This window comes from Strix aluco, chromosome 3 (assembly GCF_031877795.1).
Source record: "Strix aluco isolate bStrAlu1 chromosome 3, bStrAlu1.hap1, whole genome shotgun sequence".
In the NCBI taxonomy this organism is placed as follows: domain Eukaryota; kingdom Metazoa; phylum Chordata; class Aves; order Strigiformes; family Strigidae; genus Strix; species Strix aluco.
In genome coordinates, this window is record NC_133933.1 from 22,116,803 (window position 1) to 22,134,386 (window position 17,584).

The window sequence follows — 17,584 nt, forward strand, 5'->3', positions numbered from 1 at the left end:
TACTCTTTTGGGAAAGCGATGAAGCTTCAGGCTGGCTGGTCAGCTCCACAGTGGGTTTGGTGGGTACCAGAGGAGGTCTGGCTTCGAATAAGGAAGAGGTGGCCAGGCAAAATATTGAACGGGCGTTGCTGCCCCTCTTGGAGGATGAGAGCTGGTGCTCGTCCCCAGCATCCAGCCCAGCTCTTGGCCCCTTGTAAGAGCGGGATGGGGAGGTTGGTGGGGAGGGGGTGGTGGGGAATGGAGGGGGGCTTGCATCTCGGCGGTAGGCTGGGGAGCCCAGCAGCTGGTGTGGCGTTGGCGAGCTTTGCTTGTGCCCTGTGGGAGGGCTGAGTGGTTTTCGCTGGGGTGGTGGAAAGGGCAGCTTCTTCTGCAAGGGTGGGCTGGGAACCCTGGGGCTAGAGGCACGCCTTCAGTTTGCTAGAGGACCTAGATGTAATTTGCTCATCCTGCAAGTAAGGTGCTGTTCTTGTTTTCCGAGTCTCTGGTTTGTTATCTGTATCCTTCTTTCTGTAAAACATTTCCAGCCTTTTGCTTAGCTCTTTTTATGTTCTCTGAAGCTCTAGGAGGGTCGGGTCCTCTGCCTGGCTTCTGAGGGACTCCTCTGACCTGGACCGTCGTTGTTTCCCGAAGGTTTTCTGGCTGCCCGTCGCTGTACTGGGCCTTGTTGTTAGGACTGCTCTTCCGCTCTCATCCTCTATCCATTCTTTACGTCCAGATTTAGCTGGGACAAACTTGATTTTTTCACTGATGGCATCTTTCATCTTCAGAATAATTTCCTCTGTCTCTGCATTCTCAGTCCTCTTGATGGACTGCCTTTGTGTGTTATCAGTGACTGCAGGCGAAGACAGGGGCCTCCTCGGCAGAGTATCCTTCCCCATTTCTGATAAACTTGTGTTGTCATCATCCTCCCCCAGGGTACTCCCTTCATTGTCATCATCATCATCATCAGAAGGATAACCTCTTGATTCACAGAGTTTGAAGTGTTCACCTTCCTGAGTGGAGTCAGACTGGAACGAATTACAGGAATGGCTTTTGCTCAAGCTTGCATGTTGGGGCATGGTAGAAATGCCTTCTGGTGCTCCACCCTGACAAGAAGTTGCTTCCTTACTCCGCATGGATGAATAAAATATATCATTAGAATTCCTTTCAACTGCACAGTCACGGGATGCGGCTGTCCCTGGTGACACTGCCCCATCATGCATGTGCCCCACTGTTCTGGTGTGCTTTTGGGACAGATGTCCATATGCAGAGGAATCACATGCTTGTCCTCCATGCTGGCTGAGAGCACTGAACTCTTTGAGGGATTCATTGTCCACACCAATGCCACTGTCCTCAGAATAGAGAGTCCTGTCATCACCGTGGGACTGAGAGGATCCCACCATCGAGGCTTCCAGCAGCCTTACTGTCCGTAGCAGGCGCTCATCAAAGCTTTGCTTTGCTTTCAGTTTTCCTTCCAAGCTGCTTGCAGCAGACTGCAGGTAGCTGCATGTTTCCTTCAGGGTGTCGGATGTGAGGAAGGCCAGCGTCCCACTCAGTTGTCACGGTAGAGACGGACACGACAACAATAACTGGTGCAAGCAATGTCTCATAATTTTATTATTCACATTCTTCTTATATATCCTCATTACAATACCGTGTGCTCTTTTTATGGGTCATAAAGTTGTTCCTCAACATTACTATTGGCTAGTTCTTTTTCTTCCTTGTGCTTTGTGTAGACGTGCAGAACTGCAGCTTCTTCGTGCTGTTTCTCAGCTCACAGTTTCTCTTATTTTGCTTGTTCAGCTCTTCTCGGGACTTTCCGGCCCCTCATGGGTACACTGGAATTTCGTCAAGGCTAAATTCTTCTTCAGTCAGGCTGGTGGCAGACCCACTGCCTCCCCCGACAACTCCCCCTTTTTGTATTTGTGCTAGAAATATTGCGTGAGCAGTCTTCTGCAGGGCCCTTTGCAGAAGACTGACAAGACAGGGCAACATTCAAAGCACGGTTACAATTATCAAGATCGTTACCCCCACAGTTTTGACCAGGGATATCAACCATCCAGAAAGTCCCCAACTTTAAACATCCTTGTTAGCCAACCTGGAGCATCATCTTCTGTTAAACGCTTGACATCATCTTTTAGCTGCTGTATGCTTTTAAAAATAGATTCTGAGTGGTCAGACAAATTCATGCAACACATTCCACCAAAATCTTCACACCCATGTCCTTGTGCTAAAAGCAAAAAGTCAATAGCAGCTCTATTCTGTAAGGTGGCATGCCTAACACTATCAACATCAGTTAAAAGACCACTAAGGGCTAATGAGGTAGCATCAGTTTGTTTGCTAAGCCAACACCCTAAATTTGTTTGTTTTTTCAATGCAGAGTTACCCAGACATTCTGTTTGGGTTGTGGAACTACCCATCCTTCACGCCGAACACACCGAGCAGGAACCCAGCGAGGGCCGGCATCTGTAGAGACACAAGCATAAGCCCCGCCCCAGGTTAACAGCTCACATGGTCCACGCCACTGGCCAGTAATTAGATCTCTAACATGCACTTTGATGCCCTTTTGCAAATCCAGTTTTGAAAAAAGAGAAATGCTGAAAAAGAGGAGGCAGAGAGGAATTATCCCCATAATGGAGAAAGTTGAGAACATAAACTGCTTTACCTAGACGTGTCTGGGGGGGTTCCCCAATCATTCCCCCTTTTTGTTTTTGAAGCTGCTGCTTCAGTGTACCATGCGCACGTTCAACAGTTGCTTGCCCTGTGGGGGAATGAGGAATGCCTGTAACATGAGTAACACCCTACATATCAAAAGATGTCTGAACTTTCTTCGAAACATATGCAGGGCCATTATCTGTTTTGATTTGGTATGGTATCCCAAGCATAGAAAAAGCCTTTTGGAAATGTCGAATTACATCTTTTCTTGTTTCTCCATTATGTGCTGTTGCTACTAAGGTATGAGAATAAGTTTCAATAGAAACATGAACATATTTTTGCTGGCCAAACTCCTGCACATGAGTAACATCAGTTTGCCAAATCTGCAAGGCTCATATACCTCTGGGATTAGTACCAAAATACACTGGTGTGTGAGTCCCTTGGCAATCAGGGCAGGCAGCCACAATGGAACGAGCTTCAGTGTGAGACAAGCCGAACTGCTGTCGTAAAGCTCAAAATCCTTGGTGAAAAAATTGATGTGATAATACAGCTTGTTGCTTTATGTTAGGAACAGTACTCAGAGCCATAGCAGAAACAAGAGCGTCCGCTCTGACATCACCCTCTGTATAAAACCCTGGTAAAGTAGTATGACTACGAATATGCATGACAAAGTAGGGTTCTTCTCGCTGTTGAATACTCTTGCAGAGTTCCAGGAGTACTTCAAATAACAATTGATTGTCCGACGTAGTTAAAACTACTTTGTCTAGTCGACCAATCAAGTTGGCTACATATGCTGAATCAGTTACAATATTTACAGGAGAAGTGAAACTAGAAAAAACAATAGCTACAGTACGTAGCTCTACTACCTGTGGAGAGCCCTTTTGATATACCACCTTGTTCTTCCAGTCATGGTTTTCATACCATACTGCTGCTGCTTTACCTGTTTTTCCTGAACCATCTGTAAAAACAGTAAGGCCGTTCACTGGTTCTGGTTGGCTTAAATTTTTCTGACCAAATGGTACTTCTCGAGTCAATTTCAGCAGCGGGTGTGATGGCAGGTGATATGGTATCTGTCCCTGAAAGCCCGCCATGGCTGCTTGCAGCTCATAATTATTCACCAGACACCATTCAAAATACCAATTTTGAACAGGTAAAACAATCGTAGCTGGGTCACGCCCTGTTAGTTCTGAACATCGTTTTCTGGCTTTTATGATTACATCAGCAATAAGCTCAAACAGTCCAGGAGCAGTTTTTCGTGGTCGGAATGACAGAAACATCCATTCCAAAATATGTAATGGGTCATCCCACTCAGGATTCCACTGCACTAAAGCACCAAATGGCACAGTTTTGTCAATTAGTACAAAGAGTTGTACCAATTGAGACAGATCTATTTGAGAAACAAATTTCTCGTGTATAGATTGTTCCACCATGTGAATTACATTTAATGCTTCCTTATTTAATATTCTGGGTTCTGTTGGATCATTGGAATTTTTTAATAATTCCAGTAATGGTTGCAATTGCGAATTGGTCAGTCCGAGATAGGGCCTGATCCAATTCAAGGATCCCATTAATTTCTGTACATCGTTAAGGGTTTTAACTTCAAGGTTAAATTTCACAGGTTGAGGCATTACCTGCTTACTTGTAACTGTCATTCCTAGACATTTCCAGGGTTCCACCTTTTGCACCTTTTCAGGGGCAACAACCAATCCATATTGTTGTAATGAATCTCTGGCCAAATTCTCCATGTCGTTCAACTGCTCCTTGCTGTTTGATGCTAACAGGATATCATTCATGTAATGGTAACAATAGGTAGTAGGGAATTTTTCTCTCACAGGTGACAAAGCCTGGGCTACAAACCACTGACAAATTGTTGGCGAATTTTTCATGCCTTGTGGCAAAACCTTCCATTGATACCTGTTTGAAGGTTCCTCATGATTTACAGAAGGCACAGAAAATGCAAATTTCTCTTTGTCTTGGGAGGCCAATGGAATAGTAAAGAAACAGTCTTTTAAATCCATCACAATAATTTCCCAATCCATAGGAATCATGGCAGGTGAGGGTAGGCCTGCTTGTAGGGCTCCCATCGTAGTCATGACAGCATTAGTTTGCCATAGGTCATGTAAAAATCACCATTTTCCTGATTTCTTTTTGATTACAAATACTGGGGTATTCCATGGGCTATGAGAAGGTTCAATATGTCCAGCAGCTAGCTGTTCTGCCACCAATTCTTGCGGGGCTTTTAATTTCTCAACTGTCAGGGGCCACTGATCCACCCACACAGGGTCATTTGTTAACCCGGTTAATGCAAGTGTGGGTTGTTTAACACCCTGCAACACAGTGGCCCCCGTCAAAAATCCGTGGTAATTCTCACACCCCACTGAGATAAACAATCACGTCCCCACAAAGTTGAAGGTGTTACTGTAACATAAGGTCGCACTGTGGCTCTCTGCCCCTCAGAATTCACAATCATGACTGGAAGAGCAGAGAGCTCACAATGAGACATTCCCCCCAACCCCATAATCCCTGTGTCTGCCGCCACTGTGGGCCAATTGATCGGCCAATCAGTACGACAGATAATAGTTACGTCTGCTCCAGTGTCCAGAAGTCCACGAACTTCAGCAGAGGGAGGATGACTGTCTCGGTTGTAGATGACACATTTCATGGGCGGACGATGCGTCTCAATGGGTTGTGACCAAAAAGCCATCGGCGCTCCGGTCGATCCGAAGCTGCCATCCCCACGGAGGTGCTGCTTTGCTTTCAGAACACAACTCAAAAAAGGTACAAGTTGAGCAATGCAAGTGCCTTTTGGAATTGTCACAGGTGGATAAGGAGTAGAAATCATAGCACAAATTTGTCCAGTAAAATCAGCATCAGTAATTCCCATAGGCACAATTAATCCATTCAAAGTGCTACTAGGTCTTCCAACCAATAGGGCACTTAGACCTCGCCCTAGAGGTCCTTGCGCATCAAGCGGCACTTTAACAATGTCTTTTGTTAAAAGCGTTCCTGTGTCGGCGGTGGATACATCCCTCCCTGCGGAGCCGGCGGTGGCGGCGGACAGCCGGTCCCAAAGTGCGGTTGAGGAGCCGCTGCTGAGCAGGGATTTCGTATCCTCGCGCGCCCTCTCGCGCTCTTCTTGCCGTGTCCCCGAAGCGGTTGTCCATTTACATGAAACTTAGACCGGCATTGCTTTGCAAAATGGCCTAATTTACCGCATTTGTTACAGGTAGTTCCTGTTTGCATTCCATTCCCCTGTTTCGAAGGGGATCTCTTACGTGGACAGGCTGTTTTACCATGCCCCTCTTGCCCACATCCATAGCATCTCACTGGTGCTTTGCTTTTCATTGCTGCGGCTAGTGCTGTCATTTTATGTTCTATAGTGCCTACTTTAGAGCAGGCAGCAGCCATGTCTGATACAGAGGGATCACCCGGCAACGCTTCAATAATTTTCTGACAATCTTCATTAGCATTATCTTTTGCCAATTGTTTACATAGCATTTGCCTCAATCCCTCATCCTCTACCTGCTTTTCCAGGGCAGCCGAAATCTTCTCTACGAATTGCAAAAAAGGCTCCCTAGGGCCTTGTCGAATAGCCACATACTTCTGTTTGGGGGCTGCCAATTCCATCGTCTTTTTCAATGCAGTGAGTCCCACCTGTTGAGACTGTTCCAATATAATAGGGGGCCAAGTGGCCTGCAGTTGAGGATTACTAAATGGCCCCTCGCCCAACAATGCACCCTCCCCAACGGCTAATCAGGGGTCACCTTGCGGCAATCTCCGATTGTTTTGTGCTGGGGCTGGGGCCATTTGCCTCCACGTAGATTGAAACACCTGGAGTTGTATAGGTTGAAACAATACTTGTGCCAGATGAGTAATATCATAAGGGCATAAAAGATCTGTACTAATATTTCTGAATAATTGCATCACCTCAGGAGAATTGATTCCATAATTCTGAGCCTTATTCTGCAAATCTTGTAAAACTTTCCAGCTAATTGGAAAATGTTTTTTTTTTCCTCAGGAAAACTGGGATGACGATGAGGAAAAAGAAGAGCAATCTGATGAACAAGAAATGACTGTTGAAAAGGAAATCAATGGTGATTCTGATTTGGAACCAGAAAATGAAAGTGAAGAAGAATAGCAGCACGAAAGAATAATTTTAACAGTTCAAACAAGTGGGCCACCAAACTCTAATTCTGGATCATCTTGCTGAAAGATGCCATATTTGCATATAGGAAGTGCAGACTCACGCGCAGCCTGTGTGCAGAGGCACATGTGGGGCACTGTGCATTTCGGAATCCAGAATGTTTAACCATGCCAGCCTTCTCTCGCCCTATTTCCCTGCGCTTACTTATAGAAACATTTCTTCCACCTCATGGTCAGATTATGCATGTCCCATTTATAGGGACACAAACGTATCCAACGTTTGTCCAGGCACCACTGCACAGCGTAAGGGATTTTTGTTTGTCGTTTTTCATGTGGTGTGGTGACCTTATTTCCAGGTCATGGAAGTAAATAAACTTTGAATGTGATGAGGAGCAATACCATAGATGGCCAGCGGGTGTCATACCAGTTTCACAAAAATTCCTTGGGCAGGGAAGTCAACCTGTGAACTGTGCCTTTGAGGACAGCATAATCTCATTGTTGCTAAATGCATCCTGCTGTAAGACGCTGTGGCTCCCATCCTCCCCTCTTGTTATTGTCCTACTTCCAAAAGGGACTTAGTACTACTCCGGGACTTGGTGACAGAGGTGCTTCTCTTGCTAAATATTTCAGTGTTTCACCTGATTCTCGGAAGTTTGGTAGGGGAATAGGAACTGCCCATGTGGGATGCATACCTGTGCCTATTCAAGGTTCTGCTGTGTAAGGACTTGGAGTATGGATGTTTTGCTTTTGGTCTCCCTGCATGCTATGGGAAGTCATTTAAAAAAACAAAAGGTTTTTTGGTTCATCCTTTCAATTACTTCTGCTAATGGCTTCTCTGTCGCAAAACAACTATCTCAATGACCTTGGTTAAGAAGAAGCAAGCAAAAGCACAGCATGCTGTTGGAGAGAGGGTGGAGGAGGAGGACATGGAAAGGGAGAAAAGAAGGGAAAATCTAGGATGCACAACTAATTCTTAGAAAATTCCTGATTACTGGGAACATCAGCATGTAGACATTTGAAAATTGCACGTGAAAATTATGGACATGGCATATAGCTTGATAGCCAAGTTGTAGTTTAGGCTGTCTTGTGATGAAACAAGGGCCTGGTACTGTATTCACCCTTCTTTGTGTGGGAGGGAACTGTCTGGTGATAAGGAAGACTCATTCTGTGCACAGTTTTGCCCTTTGACCCTTTAACCAGTGCATACACCAAGATTAAGTCTCTTAAGAAACTCATCTGTGGCCTTTGGGATGTTGGTTCACTGCTCCCTGGAAGGAGGGGGCTGGAGAGAGATAATTGTGGCAGACACTCTGTTTCCTTGCAGGTGTGTCCAAACTCACAGCTGTGGGACCTTGATGAAGCATCCAGGAGACTCTCCATTTCCCTGGTTTGTAGGAAAGACAAGATATTTTGCAAGTTAATTTGTGGTGGGCAGCTCAAAACTTCAGTTTTGCTTTAGAGAGCAGTTTGATTGACAAGCAACAATTATTCCTACATCTCCAGTCTGCTAAAAGTGGGTGACTGCTACTGTAGCTGGTTGCCAGGTGGCCATACCTTTCCAGTTAGGGATCAGGTTTGGGATCAGTCTTGCCATCTCCCTCCCAGCATGTAGGTCCCTAAGCTCTCTGACTGGGTGTGCAAAGCACCTGGAGTCACCGGGAGGGCTGCTGGAGCTCTGGTTTGAAGGTGATCTTGTAAAGCAGGTAGTGCGTAATACTGAGTTACGGTGTCTGGGTGCCTCAGCTCTTATGTTGTGACAGCTGTGGTGGTTTTCAGTTCATCTGAACACCTATAAGAACTTGTTTTGAACCAGAGCGAGAGAGATCTATTCCTCTTAGGGCTGCAGAAATAACGTCTGGGAAGCCACTGCACTCAAGGAGAAGAAATAACTTGCTAAAAACTGTTTGGTTGTTGCCAGCATGACTGTTTTTGACTTGACTTCTGCCTAAAACTTTGTTTCTTTTTTAGGTCTTTTCTCCAAAACTACCTGATACCCAGCACTTGCAAAATCAAGAAGATCATAAAAAAAATCCTGTGTGGAAGAGAGTCTGGGCCTCTGCACGAGGAAAATTTTGTCCAAGTGCCTTCATCTCTGCTTCTGTTTTGACAGCAAGATACAAAATTGCTCAGCAAGGAGGTATGAGAGATAAATAAGATTTGTGTGAGTGAATCTCATGTTATCTAGGAGTGGAAGTGAAGTCATGGTCAGACCTGGAACCTATCCAAAGCTCTTCCAATCACAGAGATGGGGTTAACTATGTTATTTCAAATACCTTGGCTCAGTAATGAGCACTATAAGTTATTGAGGAATAACTTAAGGAATTAATGGTGCATTTTGTCCTTGAGAAGAAAATATTTCCCTTAAGCTCCACAGAGACTTGGAGGGGAGGGGGTTGTCTCTAGGTTCTTTCTGTAATGATTACTGCACACACCAGCTTAGGACCCCCTTGATCTCTGCATCTGTGAATTGGAGGACTGTTTGCTTTCATCAGCGTTAGAGAACACTTGTCTGTTGGCTATTTTAATGACTTCCCAAAGGCCCTGCATAAAATAGTCAACAGGATTTTGATGCCTGATGGCACGTTTCAGAAGGAGCAGGCTTGTGTGTTTGTCATGCTCTCGCACATAGTAAACTCATTCTTTATATTCAGCTGTTGGCCGACGGGCGGCAATAAATGATTTATAACCATGGCAACAGTTGCTGTGGGAAACTGGCATCAACAAGAATCTTTTTTATGTCCACATCAATGAAAGTATTAAAAATCTTCCCACTCTGAATCGGGTGAGACCATTTGTGACACTTTACAAAAAGGTGTGTTAGAGGTAAATCAGACTGAAATGATACCACAGAGAATGTCTGGTAGAGGAACCGATGACCCTTTCAGATGCCTCAAGCTGGAAGTTCCTATAATCAGATCAAAGAAATGGTTTTTGCCCCCAGCTGAACCTGAGTTTTCTGGGAAGGGGTATTGACAGCGAAGGTTGGTAGAAGCTGCTTTTGCTGGAGTTGCACTGTGTTAGTTCAGAGATTTCTGCAATGCAAAAAATCTCATGGTGTGAGCTCGGGGAATGCAGGAACACTGGTATTTGTAGTCACTGTTTCAGCTGACTGGCTTCCAGCACCTGTAGGTTGGAAGGAGCTTGGGTTCTCTCCAAACCTGTGGTTCTCTGAAGCTTTACTGTACATTTGGCTCCTCAACGCAAGGTGTATAGCTGAAACAGACTTTGTAGATACAATTAAAAACTTGGCAAAGCTGTACATTTAGTGAAGGTAACTAACAGGATGAAGGGAAAGCTGTTCTGGAAAATATGAACTTTGGTTGATGCTTCAAACCAAATGACTTTACCTTTAAATAAAGGAAGTTTCAAAGTGACAATTCCTTTTCTACAGTCTCCTTATTTCCTTATTTGTGTTTATAAGAAGGGTTTTTCCCTCAATCTGTAAAGAAATTTCTCTCTAACTAAGGTAATTCCACAGAAGATTCCCTTTGTAAAGCACTGAAACCTGCACTTGCTACTGCTTCGTGAAGGGGTCTGATAACAATTTTGGAGCTTGGTTGGTGCCTGCAGGGATTGTCACCTCCCCCCCGCCCCCCCCCCAGTTACATACATTTTAACTTAGTTTGCCAATCTTTGCTTATTCTGGGTGATTTTTTCTAACATGTATTAGTGCTGTGATGAGTGATGACCACTGCTAGAATCTGCAAGCAGAAGAATTGCAACCGTGTGCTTGGCACCCAGCGTGCTCGTGAGTGCGCAGAGGACTTTGGCTGCACATCCCTGACTCTTCCAAAGGATCATCCCTGGAGCGATGATAAGCCAGCCAGATGCACACAATGTGCTGAACCTGTAAAAGATGGGAAAAATGAGTGTTTGCATTTCTATACAATTGAAGCCTGAGTGGAACAGCACTAGGTGGCATCCAGGTTCTTCTTGGTACTTCCAAATGTTGCAAGTAGGAAACCCGGCTGCACACGCTGGTGGGCTGATTAACACCCTCCTCCTCTGTCCTAGGCAAGGCCACCCTTGTCTCTGCACCACGGGTCAGAACTGCGGTCCTCACTGCTCTTCACGGATGATCTCCTTTTAGTCTGACTGTCTGTTAGGAGAAATGTATCTTGTTATTGATGTAAGGTTGCTCCTATCTCAGAAGTGGTGTCTGAATATTTTGCTTTTCTGGAAGCTTGAAGTCTGAAATGAGATTTCAATTCAACTTGGAAATAGTACATTTGCAGAAGAAAAAATGAATTTTGAGCAGACTAATTGTTTGATGCACAAAAAAGGGAGAGGATGAAGTGAATAAGAGAGGGAAAAGTTGAAGAGAAGTTTTGAAGTTTTTTGGCTGTTTTTATTAGGGAGAGGCTGAAGCATTTTATTTTAGTATTCTAACAGAACTGCTGACTTTCACTTTGGAATTGATTGGTTTTAAACTGACTTTAATATTTTCATTTAATCTCTCAGGTACTCTTAAAACAAACCCCAATTATATCAGTTTTGGGTTTTGGGTGGGGTATTTTTTGTTGTTGGGCTTTTTCATTTTTAAATTCCAGCACATTGAATTCATCCATCTGAAATTCAGATTTTAATCTGAAAATTTTGTTTCATGCTTGCTCCTGGCACAGAGAACTGCTGAGGGGTAGTACAGTGGGCAGCAGTGTGAGTGAAATCCTGCTCCAGAGGTGCTCACTAGATGCAAGATGCTCTCAGTTTTTCATTTTCAGAACTGCTCTGGGAAGCAGCGGTGTTCCTGGGACTAGTCATAGTCTAGCATCTAAAAGTGGATGTGTTGATAACAGTGCTGTAATCCAAGCTATTTTGGAAAGGTGACCAAATGTCAGATTGCTTCTGTTGCTGGGCCAGGCAGTGAAACACCTAAAATACCCTCAGAAGGGGGAATATAGTTCTGGGGGGATTGGAAGAGACCAAATAACCATCAAAGCAGGTTTTTCTTCTTGTTTTTCAGGCTGCAACTCCAAGCTGTTGATTGCTTTGCAAAACGCTGGGGAAAATACAGCTCACACAAAACCGCTGTAGTACTCCATCCCCGTCTGCACTGCCTAGGATCTGTCCCCAGGCCTTTGTGGTCCATCACGCAGGCAAACCTCAGCATGTGCCCCTTTGAATGGGACTTTTGCCTCTTTGTCTCACGCTGCATCAGTCTGTCTTCTCTGTGGGGAAGGCTGTTGCAATGTTCTTAAAATGTTGGAGTGACAGAAAAAAAGGAAGAACTTGATGATCGCTTTTTAAGTAAAGCAGTGATAGCACTTTTGGAAATACGCAGAACTTAAGTGCACTCAGGGACCATAAAGGATGTCAATCCAGTCCTTGTGAGAAGATATCTGTAGAAAAGAGAGTTAGATAAGCGTGGTCTGTGTATCCAAATTAATTTATACAGTGTGTTTCTCTGGTGCATGAAGCTTTGCTAGTGTGCACAGAATCTCAGCTTTCATAGATTTTTTAAGTGTAATTTGAGTTCCTGTGGCTTCAAAAAACACCTCCCAAGAGAACCAAGCCTACTTTATTGGTGAACAGGCTGAATACACAGGTGGTCTGAAACAGCAAGTCCCCATTCTTTGCTGGCTGGCGTTCCAGTCCTAAAACCTGGTGATGTGGTTTTGTTGTCCACACTTAGCCCTTTCCCTGCTAGTAGGGGCCAGTGTGAAAAGGGGAGGGGATCAGAGCAAAATGCTGAGGTTAGGGCAGGGATAGCCGTATTTCTGTTATGTTCCTCAGGGGGTGCCTGCAAAAAAGCTATTCTAAATAAATGCCTCCATTAGTTCCTCTGTAAAGGCCATATTTTCCCCTTGATCTCTCCACAAGTCTGCTGAAGGCAGTGATGGTTGCAGAGTGGCATTTGCCACAGTTGAAACTTCTGCTCTAGACTGAAGTATGTGGTTAAATACATTGCAGAGGCTGCCCTTTTGAGAGGGTCTGATACTGAGATGTCACTGATGTGCTGGGAGTCGGAACTGGTAGAGAGAGTAGCTGGTATCCCAGAGGCCTGGGACAGTTGTAGGTGCCATCTGCCGAGGCTGTTGAGAGGTAGCGAACTGCTGGAGGGAGTTCAGCATACAGTGCTGAGGCCAGGTACAGGAGACGATGGCACTGTGTCACTCAGGAGAGGAAATGACTGATTAGACAAGCCCTCTAACTTTGAGGCCAAAGATTTATTTTCTCCTGAGGTTTTAAGACTGGAGCCTTAGTTGCATCTGCTAAGAAATGCCCTGAACATCAAAAATAGGGCTTGTTGAGTGGGGCTCCAAGTGTTATCGCATTATGGCTGTTGAAGGATTAGAGTAGATTCTCCTGTACAAATCTTCCTCCATGAACCGCCCCAGTCAGCTCGACACTTTCAGTTACTGGATTGGCATCTCCTAAGAACTCTTGTTCTTCTCAGCATCTCTACGTTTGTCAGTCCTTCCTTTGGTTATCACCTCTCACTTGCCAGGGCCAAATGATCAGTGCTATTTAGAAAATAGCACTTAACACTGTTTTGTATGATAGTTCTGTAATATCTTGAAGAAAGGGGAGGCTTGGGGAGTCTCATCTGCTCCAGCTATCTTAACTGCAGCATTCTGCATTTCTGTACTCTAAAAGGGTTTAAAGTATGATTTCACAGGGAACAATTCTGGCTCAGTATGTGAGGAGAGGAAAGGCTGACAGAGCAGAAGGGAGGTGTATGTGTGTGCAAGAAATCCTTGTTCATTAGAAGTTGGGGGGGAACAAAAATGAGTGACTGTGCAAGTTCAACTCTGATGAGTGCCTCGAGGGAAGAACTCAAGTGCAGCCCTGTAATTTCCTTTTAGAAATATGAATAGAGCTGCAAGCAATGAGAAGTCTTAAAACAGCTGCAGATACCTTCGCTGGTTTTCCAGGCCTCGCCAAAGGGGGCCTCTAGGAGTTATCGTAGTGTTTTATACTGGTACCTCTTGCCTTTGTATCTGAGCTATCTCGTAGCAATTAGAGTGGGTTTTGTGGAGTCTGGTACCCCCATGTTTCTCTTGGAGCTTATGTGGAGATCCTATGTTTTTCTTCTCCTCTTGTCACTATAGTGCTAGTGTAGCGATGTCACCTGTGGTGGGTTGACCATAGCCAGCAGTCCACCCAGCTGCTCTCTCACTCCCACTCCTCAATGGGACAGCAGGGGAGCAAGTAAGATGGTAAAAAGTTCATGGGCTGAGATAAAGGCAGGGAGATCACATACCAGTGACCATCATAGGCAAAACAGACCCAACTTGGGGAAAATTAATTTAATTTATTGCCAGTTAAAAGAGATTTGGATGGTGAGAAGCAAAAGCAAAAGTCAAACACCACCTTTCCCCTCCTCTTTGTCCTGGATTGAACTCCACCCCTTCATTCCTGACACATCTACCTCCCCCGTTGTCCTCGATGGGGCAGCGCAGGGGGAGGGGGGCTGTGGTCAGGCCCTTAACAGCTCCACTCTGCTGCTCCTTCCTCCTCACACTTTTCTCCTGCCCCAGCGTGGGTGCTCTCCATGGGCTGCAGTCCTTCGTGATGAACAGGCCCTCCCTGGGCCACAGCTTTCTTCAGGAAATATCTACCTCCTCCTCCGGTGTGGGCTCCTCCTCGGGCTGGGCGTGGGTACCTGCTCCACCGTGGGCTCCTCCCTGAGGCCTGCAGGGCAACCCCTGCCCTGCGGCCTGCGGCACCTCCTCCCCTCCACCTCCTCTGACCTTGGCGCTTTGCTCGCAGGGCCCTTTCACTTTTTTCCTCATGCCTCTTTGTCTTGGCGGCAAGACACTCTTGTCCTTTCCTTAAGCGTGTTTTTTTCCCCAGGGCAGCCCCGGGCCTCTCCTCACTGAGGCCTGTGCACCCAATACCCCACCAAAGAGTGTGTGCTAAACAGGTGCTATTAACTTGGGAACATTCAGGCACTGCTTCGGTTTTGCTTCCTCCCTCTCTTCAGAGGGTTCCCAGTCTCATTCCAGAGGGCCGGTTCCCACAGCTGAGGGTCAGTAATCTGACTGAAAATAAGAAACTGCCCCCTTGACAGCAGTCCTCAGCCCTTACCTCGCTCTGTGGTTTCCTACTCCCTCCTCCCTTCCCCATTAGCCCTCAAATAGGCTCTGCAGGGTGCTTAGGACTTGCACCTGAACCCACAAACCTTTGCTGGGCACTCTGAAACACCCTGGCTATATATTATTGAAATAGCTTTGCTAAAGATGGCACAGACATGAAGGTGTATCCACCCAGCTCTGCCTTTGGAGTGTGCACCTGGTTTTGGAGCTGTGACGACCACCTGCCAGCACTGTGTATGAAGCTTGAGAAGGTATTTATAAATCAGCGATTGATGAGGTGGCTGCAAAGGGCTGTGAAATCAGCTAGTTGAAAATTAGGCAGAGGTTTGCAAGAGTACAAAGCTACAACTAACTTAACTGGCCTGTTTCACAAAGGTGAGAGTCGAGGTGTGCTTAATCAGGAATGTGTGAATGGGAGAGGTGGGATGGGGCTCAGGTCACTAGTCTTGTCCCATCTCTGCCAGTCCTGGCCTTGGTATTTTTGGAGCAAGGCACGAGAGCCGGGCTGTGGGCAGATAGGCTATTTCATCCTAACAGAGGGCATAAACCCAGTCCTGATCTCTGCTTCAGAGTGCTTCATGTGAGCTTTGGGAAATTTAGGAAGTAGACAAGAACTGAAGATCCCCAAGGGATCTGGTTTCCAGTCACACCTCTGTTCAGATCCTTTGCACTCCCTAGGACCCCTCCTTGAAACTTCAGATATTCAAGGAAACAAAGCAAATGAAGCCAACCCCGACCTGTCAAGGCTCTTTTACCTCGCTCTCAGTGGAGTCATCCAGAGTGCAGCCTCTCTTTAAATCAACTTTATATAAGCTCTTAATTAGACAGCTTAAAAAAAATAAATGAAGTGATGGCCAGATGTGAAAGAGGATAAGACATTGACTCCTACTTGGAAAGAGGAGATAGGGGCTTTTGCACTGAAATATATTTAACTATTTAAGTGCCAGGCAGGAGTCTAGAGGTTTTGCAGTTTTTGGTCAGGAGACTGCTGGTATGTTAGATGTGTTATAAAGGTTTTGTGATGAGCAGGCAAACCACACTCCTGCATGGTGGTTCTTGCTCTTCTCTCACTCCCTTCCTCAAAATATAGTGGATCGGTCATATGGTGATGCTGCCTCCTATTCAGGATCTGGTCTATCTTCATGTAAGCCTCCTAATATGTCAAAGCAAAACCCAAATAATGCAATAATGGACAGGCGTCGATTTACTCCTTCAGCTCTACTGCTGAGATACGCAGTTGTTTGGGGCTTGTGAGCAGAAAAGTTTCCCTGTGGAGGTAGCAGGGGGTGGGCTGGGTGCCAGGGGAAGCTGGTGGAGATTTGGGGCTGTGGAACTGTGTGGTCTTATGTCCTTCCGGACACTGGGGGCGCGGGAAACAGAAATGCCTTCTCCAGTGTTATCCAAGCAGTTGCAGAGCCCCTGAATATCTGTCTAGTAGGACACACGCAGAAAAAACTTATACTTTAACACAGCTATACCTTCTTTTGCAGCAAATGACTACTTTGTCCAGAACTTCAGACTCACCAAGAGTCCTATGATGAAAAACTAATACAGCAGGCTGAATGGGTCAAAGAAAGGTTGGTTTGTGTTTTTATGAATAAAATGCACGATCATGTTGTGATATCTTCTGTGAAAAGCTGTGCTGTGGTTGTCATTGCAGGAGCTTTTTTGCTTAGCTACTGGTTTGTTCAGTGAAATATTCAGAAACGGCAAAGATTCGAGAATTTTAGTACATATAATTGCTTGTTCAAAATTCAAACTGAAAAGCAGCTGTAATTTAGGGTTCATTTTGTTTCTGTTTTTTGCCCGCTTCAATTACTTGGGAAGCAGAAACAATGCCATATGGCTTGGGCACCCACTTGCGCATGTACCCCGAGCGCAGAGGCAGTAGTGTGGCAAATTGTTCCAAGAATAATTACTCAGCTGAATGTTGCTTCTGTGAGCTATTTGGAAAATATTTGCTAATAATCAATTTCTGCATAAAAGTCAGTATTGGTTTGTAGATAGCAAAATGAGCTCTATTTGTCAGCTAATTTATTCACAAACATTTCAACCAAAGCTTGTTTTTCTAAACAAATATCTGTGTCAATAGATACTGTTTTGCTTTAAAACTTGAGAGCTTTATTAGCCATTACCTGAAGCAGAAGCTAAGTTAAAACTTTAGCAAATCATCTCTTTAAATATTTAGCAGTAGAATTAAATAGGTGTTGAGAGCAACAAAAGATTTTTAAAATAAAACGAAATTATCGGCAGGGGCTCTGAAGTCTATTTGCCTCCCTTGCTTCAGTGGCAATCTAGGTAGCTTTTTCCTGGAGAAGTGGCACATGAGGACCTTCCATCCATAAGTGCAAACCCTGAGTAGAAATGGGCATTACTCTATTACAGTGAGACGGTTGCAGTGTCAGGCTGCGTGGACTCCTTGGATATTGGAGGAAGGAATAAGCACGGAGCTACATGTGTGTAACTGTGTTCTTGCTAGGTTCTTCAGAACTGTGAGGCTGGCATTTGTCTTTACTATAGAAAAATAATCAAGAGCATTAGTTCTTGAGACAAAATCAAGCAGTAACTTGGAGAGGAGGTTAAGCACCGCTATGTGCATGCCTGTTCTTACTTTTCATCCAGCATCTACTGCAGCCCGCTGCAGAGGACTGCTGTGGGCAAGGCAGACCCTCGGGCTGACCCAGCGTACGGCCACTGGCCGCTCTTGTGCCACGCAGGGAACCGCTGCGTTGTCCTCTGCTGTATGGGTGCTTTACAGTCACCTTGCA